Source organism: Euleptes europaea, chromosome 6 (assembly GCF_029931775.1).
Source record: "Euleptes europaea isolate rEulEur1 chromosome 6, rEulEur1.hap1, whole genome shotgun sequence".
In the NCBI taxonomy this organism is placed as follows: domain Eukaryota; kingdom Metazoa; phylum Chordata; class Lepidosauria; order Squamata; family Sphaerodactylidae; genus Euleptes; species Euleptes europaea.
The window spans coordinates 53,287,805-53,308,518 of NC_079317.1; positions in this window are offsets into that span (position 1 = coordinate 53,287,805).

Here is a 20,714-nt window from a genome sequence, read left to right on the forward strand (position 1 = left end):
AATGGGGAATGGGGGGCTAAAAGCACGGGCAGGACAGTAGTGAAGGGGTTCCTGTGCGTTATAAATTAATAGATAAATGGGGAATGGGGGGCTTATAGCCCAGGCAATAAAGCATTGAAAGTTTACCATTGCTTTGGAAATTAAGGGATAAATTGGAAATGGGGGGCTTAAAGCCCAGACACTACAGCATTGAAGGGGTACCAGTGCTTTAGAAGTTAAGAGATAAATTGGGGAATGGGGGGCTTAAAGCCCGGGCAGTACAGTAGTGAAGGGGTACATGTGCGTTATAAATTAATGGATAAATGGGGAATGGGGGGCTTATAGCCCAGGCAGTAAAGCATTGAAAGTTGACCTTTGCTTTGGAAAATAAGGGATAAATTGGGAATGGGGGGCTTAAAGCCCAGGCACTACAGCATTGAAGGGGTACCAGTTTTTTAGAAGTTAAGATATAAATGGGGAATGGGGGGCTTAAAGCCCAGTAACTACAGCATTGAAGGGGTACCACTGCTTCATAAGTTAAGAGATACCAGTGCTTTAGAATTTAAGAGATAAATTGGGAATTGAGGGCTTAAAGCCCAGGCACTACAGCATTGAAGGGGTACCAGTGCTTTTGAAGTTAAGACATAAATGGGGAATGGGGGGCTTAAAGCCCAGGCACTACAGCATTGAAGGGGAACCAGTGCTTTAGAAGTTAAGAGATAAATTGGGAATAGGGGGCTTAAAGCCCAGGCACTACAGCATTGAAGGGTTACCTGTGCGTTAGAAGTTAAGAGATAAATGGGGGGCTTATAGCCCAGGCAGTAAAGCATTGAAAGTTAACCTTCGCTTTGGAAATTAAGGGATAAATTGGGAATGGGGGGCTTAAAGCCCAGGCACTACAGCATTGAAGGGGTACAAGTTCTTTAGAAGTTAAGGGATAAATTGGGAATGGGGGGCTTAAAGCCCAGGCACTACAGCATTGAAGGGGTACCAGTGATTTAGAAGTTAAGAGATAAATGGGGAATGGGGGGCTTAAAGCCCGGGCAGTACAGTAGTGAAGAGGTACCTGTGCATTATAAATTAATAGATAAATGGGGAATGGGGGGCTTATAGCCCAGGAAGTAAACCATTGAAAGTTAACCTTTGCTTTGGAAAATAAGGGATAAATTGGGAATGGGGGGCTTAAAGCCCAGGCACTACAGCATTGAAGGGGTACCAGTGCGTTAGAAGTTAAGAGATAAATGGGGAATGGGGGGCTAAAAGCACGGGCAGGACAGTAGTGAAGGGGTTCCTGTGCGTTATAAATTAATAGATAAATGGGGAATGGGGGGCTTATAGCCCAGGCAGTAAAGCATTGAAAGTTTACCATTGCTTTGGAAATTAAGGGATAAATTGGGAATGGAGGGCTTAAAGCCCAGGCACTACAGCATTGAAGGGGTACCAGTGCTTTAGAAGTTAAGAGATAAATTGGGGAATGGGGGGCTTAAAGCCCGGGCAGTACAGTAGTGAAGGGGTACCTGTGAGTTATAAATTAATGGATAAATGGGGAATGGGGGGCTTATAGCCCAGGCAGTAAAGCATTGAAAGTTGACCTTTGCTTTGGAAAATAAGGGATAAATTGGGAATGGGGGGCTTAAAGCCCAGGCACTACAGCATTGAAGGGGTACCAGTGTTTTAGAAGTTAAGATATAAATGGGGAATGGGGGGCTTAAAGCCCAGTAACTACAGCATTGAAGGGGTACCACTGCTTCATAAGTTAAGAGATACCAGTGCTGTAGAATTTAAGAGATAAATTGGGAATTGAGGGCTTAAAGCCCAGGCACTACAGCATTGAAGGGGTACCAGTGCTTTTGAAGTTAAGACATAAATGGGGAATGGGGGGCTTAAAGCCCAGGCACTACAGCATTGAAGGGGAACCAGTGCTTTAGAAGTTAAGAGATAAATTGGGAATAGGGGGCTTAAAGCCCAGGCACTACAGCATTGAAGGGTTACCTGTGCGTTAGAAGTTAAGAGATAAATGGGGGGCTTATAGCCCAGGCAGTAAAGCATTGAAAGTTAACCTTCGCTTTGGAAATTAAGGGATAAATTGGGAATGGGGGGCTTAAAGCCCAGGCGCTACAGCATCGAAGGGGTACCAGTTCTTTAGAACTTAAGAGACTAATGGGGAATGTAGGGGTGAAAAGCCCAGACACTACAGCCTTGAAGGGGTACCTGCGCTTTAGAAGTTAAGAAATAAGTTGGGAATGGGGGGCCTAAATCTCAGGAACTACAGAATTGAAGGGATACCAGTGCGTTAGAAGTTAAGAGATAAATGGGGAATGGGGGGCTTATACCCAAGGCAGTAAAGCATTGAAAGTTAACCTTTGCTTTGGAAATTAAGAGATAAATTGGAAATGGGGGGCTTAAAGCCCAGGCACTGCAGCATTTAAGAGGTACCAGTGCTTTAGAAGTTAAGAGATAAATGGGGAATGGGGGGCTTAAAGCCTGGGCAGTACAGTAGTGAAGGGGTACCTGTGCGTTTTAAACTAATAGATAAATGGGGAATGGGGGGCTTATAGCCCAGGTAGTAAAGCATTGAAAGGTAACCTTTGCTTTCGAAAATAAGGGATAAATTGGGAATGGGGGGCTTAAAGCCCAGGCACTACAGCATTGAAGGGGTACCAGTTCTTTAAGGGTTAAGACATAAATTGGAAATGGGGGGCTTATAGCCCAGGAACTACAGCATTGAAGGTGTACATGTGCTTTAGAAGTTAAGAGATAAGTTGGGAATGGAGGGCTTAAAGCCCAGGCACTACAGCATTGAAGGGGTACCTGTGCTTTAGAAATTAAGAGATAAATTGGGAATGGAGGGCTTAAAGCCCAGGAACTACAGCATTGAAGGGGTACCTGTGCTTTAGAGGTTAAGAGATAAATGGGAATTGGGGGGCTTATAGCCCAGGCAGTAAAGCATTGAAGAGGAACCAGTGCTTTAGAAGTTAAGAGATAAATTGGGAATCGGGGGCTTAAAGCCCAGGCACTACAGCATTGAAGGGGTACCTGTGCTTTAGAAGTTCAGAGATAAATTGGGAATGGAGGGCTTAAAGCCCAGGGGTACCTGTGCATTAGAAGTAAAGAGATAAGTTGGGAATGGAGAGTTTAAAGCCCAGGCACTACAGCATTTTAGGGGTACCTGTGCAAAAGATGATGAGAGATAAATGGGGAATGGGGGGCGTATAGCCAAGGCACTACAGCATTCCAGGGGTACCTGTGCGTTAGAAGTAAAGAGATAAATGGGGAACCAGAGGCTTAAAGGCCATGCCGTAACGCATTCAAAGGGTACCTGTGATTTAGAAGTTAAGAGATAAATGGGGAATGGGGGGCTTATAGCCAAGGCAGTAAAGCATTGAAAGTTAACCTTTGCTTTGGAAATTAAGGGATAAATTGGAAATGGGGGGCTTAAAGCCCAGGCACTACAGCATTAAAGGGGTACCAGTGCTTTAGAAGTTAAGAGATAAATGGGGAATGGGGGGCTTAAAGCCCAGACACTACAGCATTCAAGGGGTACCTGTGCAGTAGATGATAAGAGATAAATGGAGAATGGGGTGCGTAAAGCCAAGGCACTACAGCATTCAAGGGGTACCTGTGCGTTAGAAGTTAAGAGATAAATGGGGAATGTGGGGCTTATAGCCCAGGAACTACAGCATTGAAGGTGTACATGTGTTTTAGAAGTTAAGAGATAAGTTGGGAATGGAGGGCTTAAAGCCCAGGCACTACAGCATTCAAGGGGTACCTGTGCGTTAGAAGTTAAGAGATAAATGGGGAATGTGGGGCTTATAGCCCAGGAACTACAGCATTGAAGGGGTACCTGTGCTTTAGAGGTTAAGAGATAAATGGGAAATGGGGGGCTTACAGCCCAGGCAGTAAAGCATTGAAGAGGTACCAGTGCTTTCGAAGTTAAGAGATAAATTGGGAATCGGGGGCTTAAAGCCCAGGCACTACAGCATTGAAGGGGTACCTGTGCTTTAGAAATTAAGAGATAAATTGGGAATGGACGGCTTAAAGCCCAGGCACTACAGCATTGAAGGGGTACCTGTGCTTTAGAGGTTAAGAGATAAATGGGAAATGGGGGGCTTATAGCCCAGGCAGTAAAGCATTGAAGAGGTACCAGTGCTTTAGAAGTTAAGAGATAAATTGGGAATGGGGGGCTTAAAGCCCAGGCACTACAGCATTGAAGAGGTACCAGTGCATTAGAACTTAAGAGATAAATTGGGAATGGGGGGCTTAAAGCCCAGGAACTACAGCATTGACGGGATACCTGTGCGTTAGAAGTTAAGAGATAAATGGGGAATGGGGGCCTTAAAAAACGGGCAGTACAGTAGTGAAGGGATTCCTGTGCGTTATAAATTAAGAGATAAATGGGGAATGGGGGGCTTTTAGCCAAGGCGTTAAAGCATTGAAAGTTGACCTTTGCTTTGGAAATTAAAGGATAAATTAGAAATGGGGGGCTTAAAGCCCAGGCACTACAGCATTGAAGGGGTACCTGTGCAGTAGATGATAAGAGATAAATGGGGAATGGGGGGCGTAAAGCCAAGGCACTACAGCATTCAAGGGGTACCTGTGCGTTAGAAGTTAAGAGGTAAATGGGGAATGGGGGCGTAAAGCCCGGGCAGTACACTAGTGAAGGGGTTCCTGTGCTTTAGAAGTTAAGAGACAAATGGGAAATGGGGGGCTTATAGCCCAGGCAGTAAAGCATTGAAGAGGTACCAGTGCTTTAGAAGTTAAGAGATAAATGGAGAATCGGGGGCTTAAAGCCCAGGCACTACAGCATTGAAGGGGTACCAGTGCTTTAGAAGTTCAGAGATAAATGGGGAATCGGGGGCTTAAAGCCCAGGGGTACCTGTGCATTAGAAGTAAAGAGATAAGTTAGGAATGGAGGGTTTAAAGCCCAGGCACTACAGCATTTTAGGGGTACCTGTGCAAAAGATGATAAGAGATAAATGGGGAATGGGGGCGTATAGCCAAGGCACTACAGCATTCCAGAGGTACCTGTGCGTTAGAAGTAAAGAGATAAATGGGGAACCAGAGGCTTAAAGGCCATGCCGTAACGCATTCAAGGGGTACCTGTGATTTAGAAGTTAAGAGATAAATTGGGAATAGAGGGATTAAAGCCCAGGCACTACAGCATTGAAGGGGTACCTGTGATTTAGAAGTTAAGAGATAAATTGGGAATAGAGGGCTTAAAGCCCAGGCACTACAGCATTGAAGGGGTACCTGTTCTTTAGAAGTTAAGAGATAAATTGGGCGTGGGGGGCTTAAAGCCCGGGCAGTACAGTAGTGAAGGGGTTCCTGTGCGTTATAAATTAATAGATAAATGGGGAATGGGGGGCTTATAGCCCAGGCAGTAAAGCATTGAAAGTTTAACTTTGCTTTGGAAATTAAGGGATAAATTGGAAATGGGGGGCTTAAAGCCCAGGCACTACAGCATTGAAGGGGTACCTGTGCTTTAGAAGTTAAGAGATAAATTGGGAATGGGGGGCTTAAAGCCCAGGCACTACAGCATTGAAGAGGTACCAGTGCTTTAGAAGTTAAGAGATAAATTGGGAATGAGGGGCTTAAAGCCCAGGAACTACAGCATTGACAGGATACCTGTGCGTTAGAAGTGAAGAGATAAATGGGGAATGGGGGCCTTAAAACCCGGGCAGTACAGTAGTGAAGGGGTTCCTGTGCGTTATAAATTAAGAGATAAATGGGGAATGGGGGGCTTATAGCCAAGGCAGTAAAGCATTGAAAGCTAACCTTTGCTTTGGAAATTAAGGGATAAATAGGAAATGGGGGGCTTAAAGCCCAGGCACTACAGCATTAAAGGGGTACCAGTGCTTTAGAAGTTAAGAGATAAATGGGGAATGGGGGGCTACAGCATTCAAGGAGTACCTGTGCGTTAGAAGTTAAGAGATAAATGGGGAATGGGGGGCTTATAGCCCAGGAACTACAGCATTGAAGGTGTACATGTGCTTTAGAAGTTAAGAGATAAGTTGGGAATGGAGGGCTTAAAGCCCAGGCACTACAGCATTGAAGGGGTACCTGTGCTTTAGAAATTAAGAGATAAATTGGGAATGGAGGGCTTAAAGCCCAGGAACTACAGCATTGAAGGGGTACCTGTGCTTTAGAGGTTAAGAGATAAATGGGAATTGGGGGGCTTATAGCCCAGGCAGTAAAGCATTGAAGAGGTACCAGTGCTTTAGAAGTTAAGAGATAAATTGGGAATCGGGGGCTTAAAGCCCAGACACTACAGCATTGAAGGGGTACCTGTGCTTTAGAAGTTCAGAGATAAATTGGGAATGGAGGGCTTAAAGCCCAGGGGTACCTGTGCATTAGAAGTAAAGAGATAAGTTGGGAATGGAGAGTTTAATGGAGAGTTGGGAATGGAGAGTTTAAAGCCCAGGCACTACAGCATTTTAGGGGTACCTGTGCAAAAGATGATGAGAGATAAATGGGGAATGGGGGGCGTATACCCAAGGCACTACAGCATTCCAGGGGTACCTGTGCGTTAGAAGTAAAGAGATAAATGGGGAACCAGAGGCTTAAAGGCCATGCCGTAACGCATTCAAGGGGTACCTGTGATTTAGAAGTTAAGAGATAAATTGGGAATAGAGAGCTTAAAGCCCAGGCACTACAGCATTGAAGGGGTACCTGTGCTTTAGAAGTTAAGAGATAACTTGGGAATGGGGGGCTTAAAGCCCAGGCACTACAGCATTGAAGGGGTACCTGTGCTTTAGAAGTTAAGAGATAAATTGGGAATGGGGGGCTTAAAGCCCAGGCACTACAGCATTGAAGAGGTACCAGTGCTTTAGAAGTTAAGAGATAAATTGGGAATGAGGGGCTTAAAGCCCAGGAACTACAGCATTGAGAGGATACCTGTGCGATGGAAGTTAAGAGATAAATGGGGAATGGGGGCCTTAAAACCCAGGCAGTACAGTAGTGAAGGGGTTCCTGTGCGTTATAAATTAAGAGATAAATGGGGAATGGGGGGCTTATAGCCAAGGCAGTAAAGCATTGAAAGTTAACCTTTGCTTTGGAAATTAAGGGATAAATTGGAAATGGGGGGCTTAAAGCCCAGGCACTACAGGATTAAAGGGGTACCAGTGCTTTAGAAGTTAAGAGATAAATGGGGAATGGGGGGCTTAAAGCCCAGACACTACAGCATTCAAGGGGTACCAGTGCATTAGAACTTAAGAGATAAATTGGGAATGGGGGGCTTAAAGCCCAGGAACTACAGCATTGACGGGATACCTGTGCGTTAGAAGTTAAGAGATAAATGGGGAATGGGGGCCTTAAAAAACGGGCAGTACAGTAGTGAAGGGATTCCTGTGCGTTATAAATTAAGAGATAAATGGGGAATGGGGGGCTTTTAGCCAAGGCGTTAAAGCATTGAAAGTTGACCTTTGCTTTGGAAATTAAAGGATAAATTAGAAATGGGGGGCTTAAAGCCCAGGCACTACAGCATTGAAGGGGTACCTGTGCAGTAGATGATAAGAGATAAATGGGGAATGGGGGGCGTAAAGCCAAGGCACTACAGCATTCAAGGGGTACCTGTGCGTTAGAAGTTAAGAGGTAAATGGGGAATGGGGGCGTAAAGCCCGGGCAGTACACTAGTGAAGGGGTTCCTGTGCTTTAGAAGTTAAGAGACAAATGGGAAATGGGGGGCTTATAGCCCAGGCAGTAAAGCATTGAAGAGGTACCAGTGCTTTAGAAGTTAAGAGATAAATGGAGAATCGGGGGCTTAAAGCCCAGGCACTACAGCATTGAAGGGGTACCAGTGCTTTAGAAGTTCAGAGATAAATGGGGAATCGGGGGCTTAAAGCCCAGGGGTACCTGTGCATTAGAAGTAAAGAGATAAGTTAGGAATGGAGGGTTTAAAGCCCAGGCACTACAGCATTTTAGGGGTACCTGTGCAAAAGATGATAAGAGATAAATGGGGAATGGGGGCGTATAGCCAAGGCACTACAGCATTCCAGAGGTACCTGTGCGTTAGAAGTAAAGAGATAAATGGGGAACCAGAGGCTTAAAGGCCATGCCGTAACGCATTCAAGGGGTACCTGTGATTTAGAAGTTAAGAGATAAATTGGGAATAGAGGGATTAAAGCCCAGGCACTACAGCATTGAAGGGGTACCTGTGATTTAGAAGTTAAGAGATAAATTGGGAATAGAGGGCTTAAAGCCCAGGCACTACAGCATTGAAGGGGTACCTGTTCTTTAGAAGTTAAGAGATAAATTGGGCGTGGGGGGCTTAAAGCCCGGGCAGTACAGTAGTGAAGGGGTTCCTGTGCGTTATAAATTAATAGATAAATGGGGAATGGGGGGCTTATAGCCCAGGCAGTAAAGCATTGAAAGTTTAACTTTGCTTTGGAAATTAAGGGATAAATTGGAAATGGGGGGCTTAAAGCCCAGGCACTACAGCATTGAAGGGGTACCTGTGCTTTAGAAGTTAAGAGATAAATTGGGAATGGGGGGCTTAAAGCCCAGGCACTACAGCATTGAAGAGGTACCAGTGCTTTAGAAGTTAAGAGATAAATTGGGAATGAGGGGCTTAAAGCCCAGGAACTACAGCATTGACAGGATACCTGTGCGTTAGAAGTGAAGAGATAAATGGGGAATGGGGGCCTTAAAACCCGGGCAGTACAGTAGTGAAGGGGTTCCTGTGCGTTATAAATTAAGAGATAAATGGGGAATGGGGGGCTTATAGCCAAGGCAGTAAAGCATTGAAAGTTAACCTTTGCTTTGGAAATTAAGGGATAAATAGGAAATGGGGGGCTTAAAGCCCAGGCACTACAGCATTAAAGGGGTACCAGTGCTTTAGAAGTTAAGAGATAAATGGGGAATGGGGGGCTACAGCATTCAAGGAGTACCTGTGCGTTAGAAGTTAAGAGATAAATGGGGAATGGGGGGCTTATAGCCCAGGAACTACAGCATTGAAGGTGTACATGTGCTTTAGAAGTTAAGAGATAAGTTGGGAATGGAGGGCTTAAAGCCCAGGCACTACAGCATTGAAGGGGTACCTGTGCTTTAGAAATTAAGAGATAAATTGGGAATGGAGGGCTTAAAGCCCAGGAACTACAGCATTGAAGGGGTACCTGTGCTTTAGAGGTTAAGAGATAAATGGGAATTGGGGGGCTTATAGCCCAGGCAGTAAAGCATTGAAGAGGTACCAGTGCTTTAGAAGTTAAGAGATAAATTGGGAATCGGGGGCTTAAAGCCCAGACACTACAGCATTGAAGGGGTACCTGTGCTTTAGAAGTTCAGAGATAAATTGGGAATGGAGGGCTTAAAGCCCAGGGGTACCTGTGCATTAGAAGTAAAGAGATAAGTTGGGAATGGAGAGTTTAATGGAGAGTTGGGAATGGAGAGTTTAAAGCCCAGGCACTACAGCATTTTAGGGGTACCTGTGCAAAAGATGATGAGAGATAAATGGGGAATGGGGGGCGTATACCCAAGGCACTACAGCATTCCAGGGGTACCTGTGCGTTAGAAGTAAAGAGATAAATGGGGAACCAGAGGCTTAAAGGCCATGCCGTAACGCATTCAAGGGGTACCTGTGATTTAGAAGTTAAGAGATAAATTGGGAATAGAGAGCTTAAAGCCCAGGCACTACAGCATTGAAGGGGTACCTGTGCTTTAGAAGTTAAGAGATAACTTGGGAATGGGGGGCTTAAAGCCCAGGCACTACAGCATTGAAGGGGTACCTGTGCTTTAGAAGTTAAGAGATAAATTGGGAATGGGGGGCTTAAAGCCCAGGCACTACAGCATTGAAGAGGTACCAGTGCTTTAGAAGTTAAGAGATAAATTGGGAATGAGGGGCTTAAAGCCCAGGAACTACAGCATTGAGAGGATACCTGTGCGATGGAAGTTAAGAGATAAATGGGGAATGGGGGCCTTAAAACCCAGGCAGTACAGTAGTGAAGGGGTTCCTGTGCGTTATAAATTAAGAGATAAATGGGGAATGGGGGGCTTATAGCCAAGGCAGTAAAGCATTGAAAGTTAACCTTTGCTTTGGAAATTAAGGGATAAATTGGAAATGGGGGGCTTAAAGCCCAGGCACTACAGGATTAAAGGGGTACCAGTGCTTTAGAAGTTAAGAGATAAATGGGGAATGGGGGGCTTAAAGCCCAGACACTACAGCATTCAAGGGGTACCAGTGCATTAGAACTTAAGAGATAAATTGGGAATGGGGGGCTTAAAGCCCAGGAACTACAGCATTGACGGGATACCTGTGCGTTAGAAGTTAAGAGATAAATGGGGAATGGGGGCCTTAAAAAACGGGCAGTACAGTAGTGAAGGGATTCCTGTGCGTTATAAATTAAGAGATAAATGGGGAATGGGGGGCTTTTAGCCAAGGCGTTAAAGCATTGAAAGTTGACCTTTGCTTTGGAAATTAAAGGATAAATTAGAAATGGGGGGCTTAAAGCCCAGGCACTACAGCATTGAAGGGGTACCTGTGCAGTAGATGATAAGAGATAAATGGGGAATGGGGGGCGTAAAGCCAAGGCACTACAGCATTCAAGGGGTACCTGTGCGTTAGAAGTTAAGAGGTAAATGGGGAATGGGGGCGTAAAGCCCGGGCAGTACACTAGTGAAGGGGTACCAGTGCTTTAGAAGTTAAGAGATAAATGGGGAATGGGGGGCTTAAAGCCCAGACACTACAGCATTCAAGGGGTACCTGTGCAGTAGATGATAAGAGATAAATGGAGAATGGGGTGCGTAAAGCCAAGGCACTACAGCATTCAAGGGGTACCTGTGCGTTAGAAGTTAAGAGATAAATGGGGAATGTGGGGCTTATAGCCCAGGAACTACAGCATTGAAGGTGTACATGTGATTTAGAAGTTAAGAGATAAGTTGGGAATGGAGGGCTTAAAGCCCAGGCACTACAGCATTGAAGGGGTACCTGTGCAGTAGATGATAAGAGATAAATGGAGAATGGGGTGCGTAAAGCCAAGGCACTACAGCATTCAAGGGGTACCTGTGCGTTAGAAGTTAAGAGATAAATGGGGAATGTGGGGCTTATAGCCCAGGAACTACAGCATTGAAGGGGTACCTGTGCTTTAGAGGTTAAGAGATAAATTGGGAATCGGGGGCTTAAAGCCCAGGCACTACAGCATTGAAGGGGTACCTGTGCTTTAGAGGTTAAGAGACAAATGGGAAATGGGGGGCTTATAGCCCAGGCAGTAAAGCATTGAAGAGGTACCAGTGCTTTAGAAGTTAAGAGATAAATTGGGAATGGGGGGCTTAAAGCCCAGGCACTACAGCATTGAAGAGGTACCAGTGCATTAGAACTTAAGAGATAAATTGGGAATGGGGGGCTTAAAGCCCAGGAACTACAGCATTGACGGGATACCTGTGCGTTAGAAGTTAAGAGATAAATGGGGAATGGGGGCCTTAAAAAACGGGCAGTACAGTAGTGAAGGGGTTCCTGTGCGTTATAAATTAAGAGATAAATGGGGAATGGGGGGCTTTTAGCCAAGGCGTTAAAGCATTGAAAGTTGACCTTTGCTTTGGAAATTAAAGGATAAATTAGAAATGGGGGGCTTAAAGCCCAGGCACTACAGCATTGAAGGGGTACCTGTGCAGTAGATGATAAGAGATAAATGGGGAATGGGGGGCGTAAAGCCAAGGCACTACAGCATTCAAGGGGTACCTGTGCGTTAGAAGTTAAGAGATAAATGGGGAATGGGGGCGTAAAGCCCGGGCAGTACACTAGTGAAGGGGTTCCTGTGCTTTAGAAGTTAAGAGACAAATGGGAAATGGGGGGCTTATAGCCCAGGCAGTAAAGCATTGAAGAGGTACCAGTGCTTTAGAAGTTAAGAGATAAATGGGGAATCGGGGGCTTAAAGCCCAGGCACTACAGCATTGAAGGGGTACCAGTGCTTTAGAAGTTCAGAGATAAATGGGGAATCGGGGGCTTAAAGCCCAGGGGTACCTGTGCATTAGAAGTAAAGAGATAAGTTAGGAATGGAGGGTTTAAAGCCCAGGCACTACAGCATTTTAGGGGTACCTGTGCAAAAGATGATAAGAGATAAATGGGGAATGGGGGCGTATAGCCAAGGCACTACAGCATTCCAGAGGTACCTGTGCGTTAGAAGTAAAGAGATAAATGGGGAACCAGAGGCTTAAAGGCCATGCCGTAACGCATTCAAGGGGTACCTGTGATTTAGAAGTTAAGAGATAAATTGGGAATAGAGGGCTTAAAGCCCAGGCACTACAGCATTGAAGGGGTACCTGTGATTTAGAAGTTAAGAGATAAATTGGGAATAGAGGGCTTAAAGCCCAGGCACTACAGCATTGAAGGGGTACCTGTGCTTTAGAAGTTAAGAGATAAATTGGGCGTGGGGGGCTTAAAGCCCGGGCAGTACAGTAGTGAAGGGGTTCCTGTGCGTTATAAATCAATAGATAAATGGGGAATGGGGGGCTTATAGCCCAGGCAGTAAAGCATTGAAAGTTTAACTTTGCTTTGGAAATTAAGGGATAAATTGGAAATGGGGGGCTTAAAGCCCAGGCACTACAGCATTGAAGGGGTACCAGTGCATTAGAAGTTAAGAGATAAATGGGGAAAGGGGGGCTTAAAGCCCAGTAACTACAGCATTGAAGGGGTACCTTTGCTTTAGAAGTTAAGAGATAAATGGGAAATGGGGGGCTTAAAGCCCAGGCACTACAGCATTGAAGAGGTACCAGTGCTTTAGAAGTTAAGAGATAAATTGGCAATTGGGGGGCTTAAAGACCAGGCACTACAGCATTGAAGGGATACCTGTGCGTTAGAAGTTAAGAGATAAATGGGGAATGGGGGGCTTAAAGCCCGGGCAGTACAGTAGTGAAGGGGTTCCTGTGCGTTATAAATTAATAGATAAATGGGGAATCGGGGGCTTATACCCAGGCAGTAAAGCATTGAAAGTTAATCTTTGCTTTGGAAATTAAGGGATAAATTGGGAATGGGGGGGCTTATAGCCCAGGCAGTAAAGCATTGAAGAGGTACCAGTGCTTTAGAAGTTAAGAGATAAATTGGGAATCGGGGGCTTAAAGCCCAGGCACTACAGCATTGAAGGGGTACCTGTGCTTTAGAAGTTCAGAGATAAATTGGGAATGGAGGGCTTAAAGCCCAGGGGTACCTGTGCATTTGAAGTAAAGAGATAAGTTGGGAATGGAGAGTTTAAAGCCCAGGCACTACAGCATTTTAGGGGTACCTGTGCAAAAGATGATGAGAGATAAATGGGGAATGGGGGGCGTATAGCCAAGGCACTACAGCATTCCAGGGGTACCTGTGCGTTAGAAGTAAAGAGATAAATGGGGAACCAGAGGCTTAAAGGCCATGCCGTAACGCATTCAAGGGGTACCTGTGATTTAGAAGTTAAGAGATAAATTGGGAATAGAGAGCTTAAAGCCCAGGCACTACAGCATTGAAGGGGTACCTGTGCTTTAGAAGTTAAGAGATAACTTGGGAATGGGGGGCTTAAAGCCCAGGCACTACAGCATTGAAGGGGTACCTGTGCTTTAGAAGTTAAGAGATAAATTGGGAATGGGGGGCTTAAAGCCCAGGCACTACAGCATTGAAGGGGTACCTGTGCTTTAGAAGTTAAGAGATAAATTGGGAATGGGGGGCTTAAAGCCCAGGCACTACAGCATTGAAGAGGTACCAGTGCTTTAGAAGTTAAGAGATAAATTGGAAATGAGGGGCTTAAAGCCCAGGAACTACAGCATTGAGAGGATACCTGTGCGTTAGAAGTTAAGAGATAAATGGGGAATGGGGGCCTTAAAACCCAGGCAGTACAGTAGTGAAGGGGTTCCTGTGCGTTATAAATTAAGAGATAAATGGGGAATGGGGGGCTTATAGCCAAGGCAGTAAAGCATTGAAAGTTAACCTTTGCTTTGGAAATTAAGGGATAAATTGGAAATGGGGGGCTTAAAGCCCAGGCACTACAGCATTAAAGGGGTACCAGTGCTTTAGAAGTTAAGAGATAAATGGGGAATGGGGGGCTTAAAGCCCAGACACTACAGCATTCAAGGGGTACCTGTGCAGTAGATGATAAGAGATAAATGGAGAATGGGGTGCGTAAAGCCAAGGCACTACAGCATTCAAGGGGTACCTGTGCGTTAGAAGTTAAGAGATAAATGGGGAATGTGGGGCTTATAGCCCAGGAACTACAGCATTGAAGGTGTACATGTGCTTTAGAAGTTAAGAGATAAGTTGGGAATGGAGGGCTTAAAGCCCAGGCACTACAGCATTGAAGGGGTACCTGTGCAGTAGATGATAAGAGATAAATGGAGAATGGGGTGCGTAAAGCCAAGGCACTACAGCATTCAAGGGGTACCTGTGCGTTAGAAGTTAAGAGATAAATGGGGAATGTGGGGCTTATAGCCCAGGAACTACAGCATTGAAGGGGTACCTGTGCTTTAGAGGTTAAGAGATAAATGGGAAATGGGGGGCTTATAGCCCAGGCAGTAAAGCATTGAAGAGGTACCAGTGCTTTCGAAGTTAAGAGATAAATTGGGAATCGGGGGCTTAAAGCCCAGGCACTACAGCATTGAAGGGGTACCTGTGCTTTAGAAATTAAGAGATAAATTGGGAATGGACGGCTTAAAGCCCAGGCACTACAGCATTGAAGGGGTACCTGTGCTTTAGAGGTTAAGAGATAAATGGGAAATGGGGGGCTTATAGCCCAGGCAGTAAAGCATTGAAGAGGTACCAGTGCTTTAGAAGTTAAGAGATAAATTGGGAATGGGGGGCTTAAAGCCCAGGCACTACAGCATTGAAGAGGTACCAGTGCATTAGAACTTAAGAGATAAATTGGGAATGGGGGGCTTAAAGCCCAGGAACTACAGCATTGACGGGATACCTGTGCGTTAGAAGTTAAGAGATAAATGGGGAATGGGGGCCTTAAAAAACGGGCAGTACAGTAGTGAAGGGGTTCCTGTGCGTTATAAATTAAGAGATAAATGGGGAATGGGGGGCTTTTAGCCAAGGCGTTAAAGCATTGAAAGTTGACCTTTGCTTTGGAAATTAAAGGATAAATTAGAAATGGGGGGCTTAAAGCCCAGGCACTACAGCATTGAAGGGGTACCTGTGCAGTAGATGATAAGAGATAAATGGGGAATGGGGGGCGTAAAGCCAAGGCACTACAGCATTCAAGGGGTACCTGTGCGTTAGAAGTTAAGAGGTAAATGGGGAATGGGGGCGTAAAGCCCGGGCAGTACACTAGTGAAGGGGTTCCTGTGCTTTAGAAGTTAAGAGACAAATGGGAAATGGGGGGCTTATAGCCCAGGCAGTAAAGCATTGAAGAGGTACCAGTGCTTTAGAAGTTAAGAGATAAATGGGGAATCGGGGGCTTAAAGCCCAGGCACTACAGCATTGAAGGGGTACCAGTGCTTTAGAAGTTCAGAGATAAATGGGGCATCGGGGGCTTAAAGCCCAGGGGTACCTGTGCATTAGAAGTAAAGAGATAAGTTAGGAATGGAGGGTTTAAAGCCCAGGCACTACAGCATTTTAGGGGTACCTGTGCAAAAGATGATAAGAGATAAATGGGGAATGGGGGCGTATAGCCAAGGCACTACAGCATTCCAGAGGTACCTGTGCGTTAGAAGTAAAGAGATAAATGGGGAACCAGAGGCTTAAAGGCCATGCCGTAACGCATTCAAGGGGTACCTGTGATTTAGAAGTTAAGAGATAAATTGGGAATAGAGGGCTTAAAGCCCAGGCACTACAGCATTGAAGGGGTACCTGTGATTTAGAAGTTAAGAGATAAATTGGGAATAGAGGGCTTAAAGCCCAGGCACTACAGCATTGAAGGGGTACCTGTGCTTTAGAAGTTAAGAGATAAATTGGGCGTGGGGGGCTTAAAGCCCGGGCAGTACAGTAGTGAAGGGGTTCCTGTGCGTTATAAATTAATAGATAAATAGGGAATGGGGGGCTTATAGCCCAGGCAGTAAAGCATTCTAAGTTAACCTTTGCTTTGGAAATAAAGGAATAAATTGGGAATGGGGGGCTTAAAGCCAAGGCACTACAGCATCGAAGGGGTACCAGTTCTTTAGAAGTAAAGAGATAAATTGGGAATGGGGGGCTTAAAGCCCAGGAACTACAGCATTGAAGGTGTACCTGTGCTTCAGAAATTAAGAGATAAATTGGGAAGGGAGGGCTTAAAGCCCAGGCACTACAGCATTGAAGGGGTACCTGTGCTTTAGAAATTAAGAGATAAATGGGGAATGGGGGGCTTAAAGCCCAGACACTACAGCATTCAAGGGGTACCTGTGCAGTAGATGATAAGAGATAAATGGAGAATGGGGTGCGTAAAGCCAAGGCACTACAGCATTCAAGGGGTACCTGTGCGTTAGAAGTTAAGAGATAAATGGGGAATGTGGGGCTTATAGCCCAGGAACTACAGCATTGAAGGTGTACATGTGCTTTAGAAGTTAAGAGATAAGTTGGGAATGGAGGGCTTAAAGCCCAGGCACTACAGCATTGAAGGGGTACCTGTGCAGTAGATGATAAGAGATAAATGGAGAATGGGGTGCGTAAAGCCAAGGCACTACAGCATTCAAGGGGTACCTGTGCGTTAGAAGTTAAGAGATAAATGGGGAATGTGGGGCTTATAGCCCAGGAACTACAGCATTGAAGGGGTACCTGTGCTTTAGAGGTTAAGAGATAAATGGGAAATGGGGGGCTTATAGCCCAGGCAGTAAAGCATTGAAGAGGTACCAGTGCTTTCGAAGTTAAGAGATAAATTGGGAATCGGGGGCTTAAAGCCCAGGCACTACAGCATTGAAGGGGTACCTGTGCTTTAGAAATTAAGAGATAAATTGGGAATGGACGGCTTAAAGCCCAGGCACTACAGCATTGAAGGGGTACCTGTGCTTTAGAGGTTAAGAGATAAATGGGAAATGGGGGGCTTATAGCCCAGGCAGTAAAGCATTGAAGAGGTACCAGTGCTTTAGAAGTTAAGAGATAAATTGGGTTTGGTGGCTTAAAGCCCAGGCACTACAGCATTGAAGAGGTACCAGTGCATTAGAACTTAAGAGATAAATTGGGAATGGGGGGCTTAAAGCCCAGGAACTACAGCATTGACGGGATACCTGTGCGTTAGAAGTTAAGAGATAAATGGGGAATGGGGGCCTTAAAAAACGGGCAGTACAGTAGTGAAGGGGTTCCTGTGCGTTATAAATTAAGAGATAAATGGGGAATGGGGGGCTTTTAGCCAAGGCGTTAAAGCATTGAAAGTTGACCTTTGCTTTGGAAATTAAAGGATAAATTAGAAATGGGGGGCTTAAAGCCCAGGCACTACAGCATTGAAGGGGTACCTGTGCAGTAGATGATAAGAGATAAATGGGGAATGGGGGGCGTAAAGCCAAGGCACTACAGCATTCAAGGGGTACCTGTGCGTTAGAAGTTAAGAGATAAATGGGGAATGGGGGCGTAAAGCCCGGGCAGTACACTAGTGAAGGGGTTCCTGTGCTTTAGAAGTTAAGAGACAAATGGGAAATGGGGGGCTTATAGCCCAGGCAGTAAAGCATTGAAGAGGTACCAGTGCTTTAGAAGTTAAGAGATAAATGGGGAATCGGGGGCTTAAAGCCCAGGCACTACAGCATTGAAGGGGTACCAGTGCTTTAGAAGTTCAGAGATAAATGGGGCATCGGGGGCTTAAAGCCCAGGGGTACCTGTGCATTAGAAGTAAAAAGATAAGTTAGGAATGGAGGGTTTAAAGCCCAGGCACTACAGCATTTTAGGGGTACCTGTGCAAAAGATGATAAGAGATAAATGGGGAATGGGGGCGTATAGCCAAGGCACTACAGCATTCCAGAGGTACCTGTGCGTTAGAAGTAAAGAGATAAATGGGGAACCAGAGGCTTAAAGGCCATGCCGTAACGCATTCAAGGGGTACCTGTGATTTAGAAGTTAAGAGATAAATTGGGAATAGAGGGCTTAAAGCCCAGGCACTACAGCATTGAAGGGGTACCTGTGATTTAGAAGTTAAGAGATAAATTGGGAATAGAGGGCTTAAAGCCCAGGCACTACAGCATTGAAGGGGTACCTGTGCTTTAGAAGTTAAGAGATAAATTGGGCGTGGGGGGCTTAAAGCCCGGGCAGTACAGTAGTGAAGGGGTTCCTGTGCGTTATAAATTAATAGATAAATAGGGAATGGGGGGCTTATAGCCCAGGCAGTAAAGCATTCTAAGTTAACCTTTGCTTTGGAAATAAAGGAATAAATTGGGAATGGGGGGCTTAAAGCCAAGGCACTACAGCATCGAAGGGGTACCAGTTCTTTAGAAGTAAAGAGATAAATTGGGAATGGGGGGCTTAAAGCCCAGGAACTACAGCATTGAAGGTGTACCTGTGCTTCAGAAATTAAGAGATAAATTGGGAAGGGAGGGCTTAAAGCCCAGGCACTACAGCATTGAAGGGGTACCAGTGCTTTAGAAGTTAAGAGATAAGTTGGGAATGGAGGGCTTAAAGCCCAGGCACTACAGCATTGAAGGGGTACCTGTGCTTTAGAAATTAAGAGATAAATTGGGAATGGAGGGCTTAAAGCCCAGGCACTACAGCATTGAAGGGGTACCTGTGCTTTAGAAGTTAAGAGATAAATTGGGAATGGGGGGCTTAAAGCCCAGGCACTACAGCATTGAAGAGGTACCAGTGCTTTAGAAGTTAAGAGATAAATTGGGAATGGGGGGCTTAAAGCCCAGGAACTACAGCATTGACAGGATACCTGTGCGTTAGAAGTTAAGAGATAAATGGGGAATGGGGGCCTTAAAACCCGGGCAGTACAGTAGTGAAGGGGTTCCTGTGCGTTATAAATTAGGAGATAAATGGGGAATGGGGGGCTTATAGCCAAGGCAGTAAAGCATTGAAAGTTAACCTTTGCTTTGGAAATTAAGGGATAAATTGGAAATGGGGGGCTTAAAGCCCAGGCACTACAGCATTAAAGGGGTACCAGTGCTTTAGAAGTTAAGAGATAAATGGGGAATGGGGTGCGTAAAGCCAAGGCACTACAGCATTCAACGGGTACCTGTGCGTTAGAAGTTAAGAGATAAATGGGGAATGGGGGGCTTATAGCCCAGGAACTACAGCATTGAAGGTGTACATGTGCTTTAGAAGTTAAGAGATAAGTTGGGAATGGAGGGCTTAAAGCCCAGGCACTACAGCATTGAAGGGGTACCTGTGCTTTAGAAATTAAGAGATAAATTGGGAATGGAGGGCTTAAAGCCCAGGCACTACAGCATTGAAGGGGTACCTGTGCTTTAGAGGTTAAGAGATAAATGGGAAATGGGGGGGCTTATAGCCCAGGCAGTAAAGCATTGAAGAGGTACCAATGCTTTAGAAGTTAAGAGATAAATTGGGAATCGGGGGCTTAAAGCCCAGGAACTACAGCATTGAAGGTGTACATGTGCTTTACAAGTTAAGAGATAAGTTGGGAATGGAGGGCTTAAAGCCCAGGCACTACAGCATTGAAGGGGTACCTGTGCTTTAGAAATTAAGAGATAAATTGGGAATGGAGGGCTTAAAGCCCAGGCACTACAGCATTGAAGGGGTACCTGTGCTTTAGAGGTTAAGAGATAAATGGGAAATGGGGGGCTTATAGCCCAGGCAGTAAAGCATTGAAGAGGTACCAGTGCTTTAGAAGAGATAAATTGGGATTGGGGGGCTTAAAGCCCAGGCACTACAGCATTGAAGAGGTACCAGTGCATTAGAACTTAAGAGATAAATTGGGAATGGGGGGCTAAAAGCCTAGGAACTACAGCATTGACGGGATACCTGTGCGTTAGAAGTTAAGAGATAAATGGGGAATGGGGGCCTTAAAACCTGGGCAGTACAGTAGTGAAGGGGTTCCTGTGCGTTATGAATTAAGAGATAAATGGGGAATGGGGGGCTTATAGCCCAGGCAGTAAAGCATTGAAGAGGTACCAGTGCTTTAGAAGTTAAGAGATAAATAGGGAATCGGGGGCTTAAAGCCCAGGCACTACAGCATTGAAGGGGTACCAGTGCTTTAGAAGTTAAGAGATAAATTGGCAATGGGGGGCTTAAAGCCCAGGCACTACAGCATTGAAGGGATACCTGTGTGTTAGAAGTTAAGAGATAAATGGGGAATGGGGGGCTTAAAGCCCGGGCAGTACAGTAGTGAAGGGGTTCCTGTGCGTTATAAATTAATAGATAAATGGGGAATCGGGGGCTTATACCCAGGCAGTAAAGCATCGAAAGTTAACCTTTGCTTTGGAAATTAAGGGATAAATTGGGAATGGGGGCTTAAAGCCCAGGCACTAAAGCATTGAAGGGGTACCACTGCTTTAGAAGTTAAGAGATAAATGGGGAATGGGGGGGTTAAAGCCCAGGCACTACAGCATTGAAGGGCTACCAGTTCTTTACAAGTTAAGAGATAAATTGTGAATGGCGGGCTTAATGCCCAGGCACCATAGCACTGAAGGGATACCTGTGCGTTAGAAGTTAAGAGGTAAATGGGGAATGGGGGGCTTAAAACCCGGGCAGTACAGTAGTGAATGGGTTCCTGTGCGTTATAAATTAATAGATAAATGGGGAATGGGGGGCTTATAGCCCAGGCAGTAAAGCATTGAAAGTTTATTTTTGCTTTGGAAATTAAGGGATAAATTGGAAATGGGGGGCTTAAAGCCCAGGCACTACAGCATTGAAGGGGTACCAGTGCATTAGAAGTTAAGAGATAAATGGGGAAAGGGGGGCTAAAACCCAGTAACTACAGCATTGAAGGGGT